Source organism: Anabrus simplex, chromosome 9 (assembly GCF_040414725.1).
Source record: "Anabrus simplex isolate iqAnaSimp1 chromosome 9, ASM4041472v1, whole genome shotgun sequence".
NCBI lineage: Eukaryota > Metazoa > Arthropoda > Insecta > Orthoptera > Tettigoniidae > Anabrus > Anabrus simplex.
In genome coordinates, this window is record NC_090273.1 from 111,244,060 (window position 1) to 111,254,635 (window position 10,576).

Sequence of the window (10,576 nt, forward strand, 5' to 3'; positions counted from 1 at the left end):
GATTTTAAATATTTTGAAAAGACGACAAACATTAAATACGTGTTGTTGTGAACATACTTTACAGAAAAGAAGAAGTGATCACGTAGAGACTTACGTTGACAAACCACGCAGCTAGAACACAACACATCCAAATGTTTTCGTAAGCTATATTAGATGTTGTCTAAAGATTGATTCCAATAAAAAAGTAAGTTAATTTATATGTTACCAATGTAGCGAGATAACATAAAAATTAACATTTACAGATTCGTTTTAAGCACATAAGAATCAATGTTTAGTTTTCCATGGGTTCAATACCTCGAATCTCCTGATCAGTGGTGTGACAACATGAGATGTTCGCAGCAACAGGATTAGAAATTTGACACTTGTAATGTATGAACAATAAAGTATGTTTTAAATACTTACAGTAAGTGATATTTCCGTTCATTTCTTGAGGCTGTTGGTGGTGATGAAGTTTTTCATTTCCACATTTGGACATCTTCTCTTGAAGAAAAACTCGCTCGAAACCAACTATTTAAACGAAACTTCTTTTTTTAATCCACTGAAACGTGCTTTTACAATGTCTAGGATCACTTTATTTAAAAAAGTAACTAATAAGAAGAGATTCTTCTTGTTGGTTGTTCACAAGACGATGAAGGTTTGTGAATGCGAGTTGAGGCAAACTCTGAGGGAGGAGAAACCGGCACGGACTTCCTCAGTCCACCCCCTCGTCCTCGCAGTACCACGCCCGGTTTCCGAGACTGTCTGGTTGCTATGGCAACAACTTTGGGGATGAAGGCAGCGGCGGACGGGCATGTCAGCCAAGAGGGGGAGAAAGACCAAATTCTTCCGTCTCGCGAAAGGAAAGAGAGAAAGAGAGAGACAGAAGGACAGAGGCTAGACAACGCAGGCAACCGAACGGACCAACGAAAACTAGCTGGTCGTTCACATTTGCATTCGCCTTTATAATAGCTACTCATACGAGAGATGGAAGGGGGCAGGGGGATAAGTTAGGGGAAGGTTAGTTAGGGAATATCCATCCCCACCCCTCTTAAAAAATTTCCTCACCACCCCTTCTCCTTCACTCCCCTTGTCTGGTTATAAATCCACCTCCAAACCCGCTTCACCCTCATCTTGAAAGAAGAAAACGATCAGACTTGACTTCTCCGTCTTTAAGTAGCCGCCCTTCCACCCCCGCATTGGTTCGTAGCCCACGCTGTAATATGCTATATTTATACCTTAATCGCCTTAAGGAATAATGTTATTCAGGGCTGTATTTCTATTGGGGACTACCTAGATGAAGCGTTAAAGCGTGTTTGATTTACCCAGAAGGTCGTAGGCTCGTTTCCCTGTTAGGAATTCGAAACGTTTACAGTCCTACTAATAAACGGTGTATAACTTGTATGCAAGGTTTATATCACCGTTTGTGTGCAATTTGTTACCAATAAACCGTTTATAAGCCTCCTGTGTAAACATCTGTTGTAGTTATTCCTTATACAGACCAGGATCCATGTATAGGAGTTGTATAGCAGCTAGTGACGAAAAGAAACAACGAGCGATCAGTATATTTTAGTGGTATTTACTGCCTGTAGTAATATAATCGTGTTAAAATATCCGACTTATCCATTAGGTACACATTGAGAAAATAACGTTGATGATCGCCACGATATTTGTAACACAGAAGGCATAAAACATTTCGAGTTTATGCAGACTGGACATATTCGTGAAATATAACACTTTAAGAGGCGGAGCGACCAATTTCTCCTGGATGACGAAAGTTTCAAAATGAAATACAGTGGAACCTTGGATTGCGAGCATAATTCGTTCCGGCAACATGCTCGTAATCCAAATCGCTCGTATATCAAAGCAAATTTTCCCATAAGAAACTATTGAAACGAGGATTATTTGTCCACAACACAAAAACATTTATTCGCATAACATTTCTAAAACAAAATGTAAGGTAAAACAATTAAACTGCACTTTACCTTACAATAGAATCATTGTTGGTGTGAGGGAGACGAGAGATGACATGAGAAGAGTTACTGTGTAGCACGAATTTCACTAACGGAATCACTGCTATCGGTTGGCTCATTGGAAGTGTTTTCTTTTCGTGCAACTTTAACGAGGAACCTGTCCAATGACTGTTGCTTTTGCCTCTTTTTGAGGATTTCACGAAAATGTGACATTGCATTGTCATTAAACAGATTCATCCACTGTAATCATCTCCTTCTTCCGACCGAATTCCTTTTTAGTCTTCTTTTCGTTCACAGGGCCCATCGTTGCAGAACAGTTATATCACAGATGACAGAAACAAAACATGTACACTCGTACGGTGTTGACTATGCAAGCGAGGCACGCCAACTGAAGTCCAGCGCGGGAAATGATTATACACACTTTCCCAGGAAAGAGAGTGGCAGGGGGAGGGGAAAACAAAGGCACAGGGGAGGTGAAAACGTACGTAATCGTGACGCTCGTATTGCGAAACCTCACTCGCTTATCAAGTCACAATTTATTTAAAATATTTGCTCGTCTTGCAAAACACTCGTAGACCAAGTTACTCGCAATCCGAGGTTCCACTGTACAGTGTTCTTCTCAGAAATTTTCGTCAGCTGGGTGGCAGAAATGTGTAGCCAGACGGGAAATATTACGTAAAAAAATGAATATGTTTAGTCCCCTCAGGGCATTAACAATAATATTAATGACAACATTGAATTATTTCAGTGTTATTATCACGAACAAAACATAAAGGAGTATTTTCAACTTCTAGTGTTCTACTGCTCGTTCAGTCATGTAACACCGGGGCTTAAAGAATCGCTTGCTCGACGGATTCCACACTAATCCAGACACCGCTCGCGTACGATACTACGTAATAATCAAGCTAAACAGTGAAACTCCAATGTAATTGATGCAGTTATGCTGACAACTAAGATTTATCATTTAAATAAACAGTTTTACAGTATTTAAATTTATAACTGGACCACTCATTACTCAAATACGGTATGTATTGTGTAAGTCGCTAACTAGGTTATGTTAGCAGGGCGGTCTGTAAAAGGGGCGGTGCGCCCATTAAAAAGGTCCTAGGGATAACACTGCAATATATATTTATACTAGCAAAACCCGACAGACGTTGTCCTGTCTGCGTACATTTATTTACCTCAGCATATACGACCCTAATATCGGTCGTTTTCGGTTACTTTCACATTTCATCCTCTCCCCTTGGGCTGGGAGGGGTGTCCTGCCCCCACACTATTTGATAAAAGCACAGATAAATTTTAAGGAACACATCATAATCTTCACATACTGTTGGATAAGCAGCCCGCTGATCGGACTTGTCTTGCGGTTTGCTTATCTTCCCCTATTTTATTTTTTACCCCTTAGTGCCGAACTACCAATCAGATTCGTTCAAACCACTTCATAATCCCTCTCAGATGTAATAAGAACAAACTGTGTAAATTTCAGCGAAATCGGTCCGGTAGTTTTTAAGCCTATTAGCTTCAAACATACCAACATCCAATTTTATATATATAGATTACGAAAGAGTATGCTCGAATTCTCATTACCACAGACAGGATTGACTTAATGAAAGATCCAAGAGGTGGCTCTATATTGTACGTACTTCATGTTTTCACAGCACAACGGACATGGGTGCGGAATAAGGTTAGTAATTATTAACAGTGGAATAATTATTACTATTGAGAATAAGATACCACTGAAATATGTCTATTACTGTTCTGTTCTTGTTTATTCGAGCATTCTAATCTAATCCTATTCTATTCGTTCTACCACGCGGCTTCTTAGGTTTTGCTTCTAGATAACCAACAAAATCGATCATAAAGGCGATGAGCATGAAGAAATACGCCAGTAAACTGTAGGAAGAGATTCCTACGGCTTGGAACGAGTGTATACATGCAGTATAGTAATACAATGCGTATACCATGTTTATTACTAAGAAAAATATACAACGCTTGTACGAGGTTTATTCGATGTATAACTATACAAGTGTTGTCCGGCTCCATGGCTAAATGGTTAGCGTGCTGGCCTTTGGTCACAGGGGACCCAGTTTCTATTCTATTTCTGGCAGAGTCGGGAATTTTAACCATAATCGGTTAATTCTGCTGGCACGGGGGCTGGGTGTATGTGTCGTCTTCATCGTCATTTTATCCTCATCACGACGCGCAGGCCGCCTACGGGAGACAAATCAAAAGACCTGCATCTGGCGAGCCGAAAATTGTCCTCGGATATGGCCATACGCCATTTCATTTTTTATACAAGTGTTAAACAACTGTATAAGGATTTTTTTATTAGTAAGACTGTTAGAAACGGAATTACCGAGCAAACAAATGGCGGTGCGACTTGAGTTACGTAACAATCAGCTTGCATTCGGGAGACTGAGGGTTCGAACCCCGTTGTTGGCAGCTCTGAGGATCGTTTTCCGTGTTTTCCCTTTTTCTTTACTATTTGCTTTACGTCGCACCGACACACGAAAAATAATATTCAAGGCTGCCGACATTGGGGGTTCGAACCCGCTGTCTCCCGAATGCAAGCTAATAGCTACGTGACCCAAGCCCTGCAGCCACTTGTGCGTTTTTTCATTTCTACAACAGGCAAATACTGGGGTTGTACCTTAATTAAGACCACGGTCGCTTCTTTCCCTCTCCCATCCCATCGTCGCCATAGGACCTGTCTGTGTCGGTGCGACGTAAAGCAATTTTTTTTAAAAAGAAAAAAGAGTTCCAATGAGATTTCCGTTTCTAGGAAACCGTATGCTTCAGAGATTCAGCCCATTTGTTGGACGGAGGAAATTATTCTCCTCTTTGAGTGACGTCATCGGAGCTACAGTACGGCCTGTGCATCACGAAGGCAATGTGCTTGTCGGATCCTTGAAAAATACAATCACGGAGGGTGGCTTTGAAAGTTAATGGTTCCTAGAAGTCCGAATACGCCCAGTCTCAAAAATAATGCCTTGCGAGCTATCATCATATAAAACTGAAAATCATTCGACAGTGTTACGCTTAAATTGTTCCCTTTTTACCAGTGTATTAACGCTAATGATAAAACAAAATTGGTTCCATTTCCACTTTAGGCAGTTTAAGGGGAGCCGGAGATGCCTATGTTGCCCACGTTAAAATGATGGTATTTAAGGAACATTTATGGGAAAACTATTACTTCTATTAATTTGAAAATTTGTCATAAAATACAGTGGTTCAGTCTTGAAGTCGGGACGGGGGGATTTTTTACTATCTTTTATAGTTTCCCTTAAATAATTTTTTGTTAGCAACCCCATTTGTTTTTTAAAAAAATTGCCATATTTAATTAAGTTACTTATACACTACTGAACATATTGTCAAATTGCTGTGTTAAAATATCCTTTTGACCACAAGTAGCACTAAATATAAGTTTCATCTGGCTATCTTGAGTGGTTGTTGAGAAAATGTTCCTTAAAAAAATAATTTACGGGAAATGGCCTCCAAAGTTTATCAATACATTCCTGCACTATAGGATGGATTGTCAGGGTCTTCCTCTTCATCCTCCGAGAGCTTCCTTTTTATTCTTCTTTTCTGTCCTGTTGTTCCATCATATTTCATGTCCCTTTCTCTTCTTTCTGATTGGTCAGCGTAGTCACCTTCGGTTCAGAGGGCGCGGGGTTCGATTCCTGGCCAGGCCAGAGATTTTAACCATAAAATGGTAATTTCCTCTGGCTCGAGGACTAGATATTTGTACTGTCTCCAACATTCCTGCAACTCACACACAACATCGTCCACTACAAAAACACGCAGTTCCCATACACGGTAAATGCCACCCACCCTCGTTGGAGGATCTGCCTAACAAGGGTTCACTAGCTAGAAATAATAATAATAATAATAATAATAATAATAATAATAATAATCATAATAATAATAATTGCTCAGTCTGTTTCCAGTCATTCGACCGTGTTATGAATGTAATGAATGAAGCCCCATCTAGCGGCGAGGATAAGCATTACTGTGCCGGCTGCCCACTTCCTCTGCAAGCACATATAGAAACAGCAATAACTCCATTTCTAGGGCGAGTAGAATAATAAATTAAAGTTTGCCTTGAAGAGGAATGTTCAAGTTACTTTTTAGTAGTAAAAATGAAATATCGTATTTTTTTGGATTTTACCACTTCCGACTCCCCTTAACGTTTGAAAGTCTTATTTAACATAGGAAATTCCTCCGTTCCGAAATGTATTTTCTGTTTTTATAGGTTTCCGGTGTATAGGATGTCCGCTTTAGGCAGATTTTATTGTACCAATATTCGAGTCCTGTTGATCAGGCTGGGTGTGGGGAGCAGTTAAATAAAGCACGGTTACTGAATGCCTCCTATTTTACGCCGTATACAAAGCGTGTAAGTTTTGCGGACTGCATAACTGATCGATGGAACGGATGTTCGAATTTTTCCGAGTCCTTGAGAGTAGACCGTTCTGTGGAATGTAATCGATCACAATGAACGCTCTTACGTATGAACAACAGAATTCAGTTTGAAACGACAGAAATTGAAGTCACATATTAATTCAGCGTAAATTATTTTGTCTAGTACCACATACAAAAAAATAGATGTTTTCTAAACTGTTTTGTATTTGAAAAGAAGGTCTTTTCCGGACAGTCAAATAAAGTTATTTTATATGTTACTATGATGAATTTACTTTCTTCGAGTACGGAACATGCCACTTTAAGGTACAGTAGTTTCTTTAAAGACACTTTTTGTTAGAAATCGTCTCTGATTGGCTGAACTCCGCTTTACATTAATTTGAACAATCGGAGAGTTTAAGAATCAGCGATCATCAAACTTAACATTGTTGAACTCTTTCTTCACCTCATTGCAGCACTGACGTTCCGTACCCATCTACACCAAAAATATCGTCTCTGTATTTCCAGCTATTGTCTAGTTTAAGCCATTTCCGACAGTAAATACAGCCGTAACTGTTTATTGCGTCATCGCTTATAACGAGTATTGATATAACGGCGAAATCTAACAGTCCCGTCTAAATCCTATATAAGTAATGGATTTAAATATCGCTTGGTACGATATCGCTTATTACGACATATCGCATAAAATGGCGCGTTTTAATCACATTTTTGGAAAAATGTATCGAGTATTACGACCAATGTTGATTGTTGTTTGTTACGCGTTTGGGGATTCCAGACAGCGATATTTTCAAACTCTTGCTTTCAGTGGATTACAGTCCGCCTCCATAGCGTAACGGTTAGTGTTATTAGCTGTCGTCCTCGGGAGCCCGAGTTCGATGCCCGGTACTACAAGAAATTTAAGAATGGCAGAAGTGCCGGTATGTGGTTGAAATGGTACATGCAGATCACCTTCATTGGGGGTGTGCCTGAAAAGAGCTACACCACCTCGGGATGAGGACACGAGTTCATTATGATTCGTTGGTTGAATGGTCAGCGTACTGGCGTTCGGTTCAGAGGGTCCCAGGTTCGATTCCCGATCGGTCGGCGATTTTAACTTTCATTGGTTAATTCCAGTGGCCCGGGGGCTGGGTGTATGTGCTTTCCCCAACATTCCTGCAACTTACATACCACACGTAACACTATCCTCCACCATAATAACACGCAGTTACCTACACATGGCAGATGCCGCCCAACCTCATCGGAGGTTCTGCCTTACAAGGGCTGCATTTAGCTGGAAATAGCCAAACGAAATTATTATTATTATTATTATTATTATTATTATTATTATTATTATTATTATTATTATTATTATTATTATTATTATAGTGGATTATAGGTATCAAATCAGTCTGTGTGCCAAATAGCGAAGTCAAGCATCGCTATGAAGATGTTGCAACAGGGAGGATAAGTGTTTAATACTGTAAAAAAGTCACAAATAATGTGGCGATTACAAAATGGGGAAACGAACGTCAGCGATGCGAAAGAATTGGGTGTATCACACTTGACGATTTCTACAATTTGCCTGGTGTGAAAATGGGAAACCACGGAAAACCATCTTCAGGGCTGCCGACAGTGGGGTTCGAACCCACTATCTCCCGAATACTGGATACTGGCCGCACTTAAGCGACTGCAGCTATCGAGCTCGGTTCTCATTTATTTTTATTATTATTGCTATTTACTTTACGTCGCACCGACACAGATAGGTCTTATGGCGACGATGGGAGAAGAAAGCCCTAGGAGTTGGAAGGAAGCGGACGTGGCCTTAATTAAGGTACAGCCCCGGCATTTGCCTGGTGTGAAAATGGGAAACCACGGAAAACCATCTTCAGGGCCGCCGACAGTGGGGCTCGAACCCACTATCTCCCGATTACTGGATACTGACTGCACTTAAGTGACTGCACCTGTTCTCATTTGTTAGCCAAGACCGTGTGCGACAGTAGCCTACTGATCACTTTACATTGTTGCCGCTTTTTACATCACTTATTATTTTATATTTTGCCGATATATTGTTACTGTACGCACTGTGTAATCATTGGTAGAAAACTTCCTCTCAGTCCCACTCCACAAAAAATACTGTAGGCCTATTGTAAGTCTTAAGAAATTTATGCCATTGCCTTGAGTAGTTGGAACTTCCGAACGACGGCCAGCAGCCCCTGTCTCCTTATTGCGCCGCACACGCACTAGACCGGAGAAATGAACATGACAATACGGCCCTAAAGCGACCAGCATATTATCTCAGAGGGGAAGATTCCAGCACTCTCTTGAAATAGGCAGAATGCCTCTACACACCCCAATTTTAATTGGCTACAGAATTATACACAACATTCCTGATTAGTTAATGAATTAAGGAAGAAGGAAGCCGTAGGAGTGTTGACAACATAGATACATTAAAAACGATCTGCAAAACTTAAGGTTTGCCACCTTCACAAAAAATAGAAATTCCCTTCAGGCGCGGTTGCGCCAGAGGGGGCACATAGACCGATGGTAGAGTCATCTAATGGTTAAAGTCCAAGTATCTTGAATTACATTAGTTCAATATTCGTAGCACAGATGGCCTTCTAGAAGGCGTGCAGTTCAACGGAACGGCGAAGGTGTACCCCCGGTATTGTAAGTACAGTACTTATTTTACTTATGTTTTTGAAACTTCAACTTTATTCTGTTTGAAACTTACAAATATGGCATTTTTAGCAAAAAAAACCCGGGTTGTGCGACTATCGCCTATAACGGCCGTTAATTAACGGTCCCTTCAGAGTCGTTAAAACCGGTTATGTAGTATATGACAATATATCTTAAAGTTCGTATTAACGTTATTAATCCAGGACTGGAGGACCATGTTAACGACTCTGGTAGCTTAGCGGACTGTTTCAAATAAAAGTAATTCAGCTGTTTTATAACCCCCTAACTCCACGTACACACCTCTCATATCTTTCTTATAATGTGTGTGCGTCCGTGTGTGTGTGTTCCAACAGAATGAAAAGAAAGAATGCGTAATGTATGGAAGACACCATTCTAACGAATACCCGATAAAATCAGGAGTAATGCAAGGGTCTAATTTGGGCCCGTTAATATTTTCTGCATTTATCAGTCTACGTGATCGAATGTGCTTTTTGTTGTTTTGTTTGTTTCTGGATATGGTTATCTATGGACTGCATAGAACTTAAGGCTTCTTGGACTTTCTTCTCTTCTTTACCCGAAACCTCATCATTCTCGCTTCTCATCTTCTCTCCTCTTCGGAAGTGATCCGTCCGGGCCTCCGTTTTAGTTGTTTCTCTCCAAATGAGTTTTAGACTGTCGACTCTTCTTCTGAACTCTCTCCTATTGTGGATCATCTCTAGTGTAATTCCAACTTCATCCGCATCCTTCTCGACCTCTTCTACCACTTGGAGGTTGGATTTAACCCCATGATGTTTTTGAAGATCATTTTGGTCAGTCGTTTGTCATCCATTCTCACCAGGTGTGCGTAGAATTTCAGCCATCGTTTCCGCATTATGTCCGTGATATTTTCAGTGTACTTGTACAGCTCCTCTTTTCTCCTTTATTTCCAAGTCCCCCCAGTAGTGTTCTGCTGTCCCAGAATTTTTCTCACAATCTTCCCTTCCTTCTTCTCGAGTTCTTGTAGCCAGTGTTACCAGGTCTTCCGAAATTTCAGTAGATCTCCCGATTTTTTTGCAACACGCCAGAAAATCCGAAAAAAGGAAAAATCTCCCAAAATTTCTTCTAATCCAAATTTAAGGAAAATAAATAATAATGATTAATGGCACATTATGTATTTGTGTCGAAAGAGTCATTGCTCGTCTCATTCCGTGACGTTTTATCGATGACATAACTCGATAGGTACTTCCCCGCATTCATTTAGGCTTGAATTACGTAATCTGTCCCCTCTTACTGAACTCAAAACTCACGCTTGACTGCATCATTCGACCGCATATAGAATACAAAGAGCCAGCCCCGTGGTGTAGGGGTAGCGTTCCTGCCTCTTACCCGAAGGCCCCGGGTTCGATTCCCGGCCAGGTCAGGGATTTTTACCTGGACCTGAGGGCTGGTTCGCGGTTCACTCAGCCTACGTGATTAGAATTGAGAAGCTATCTGACCGGTCTAGAAAGCCAAGAATAACGGCCGAGAGGATTCGTCGTGCTGACCACACGACACCTCCTAATCTGCAGGCCTTCAGG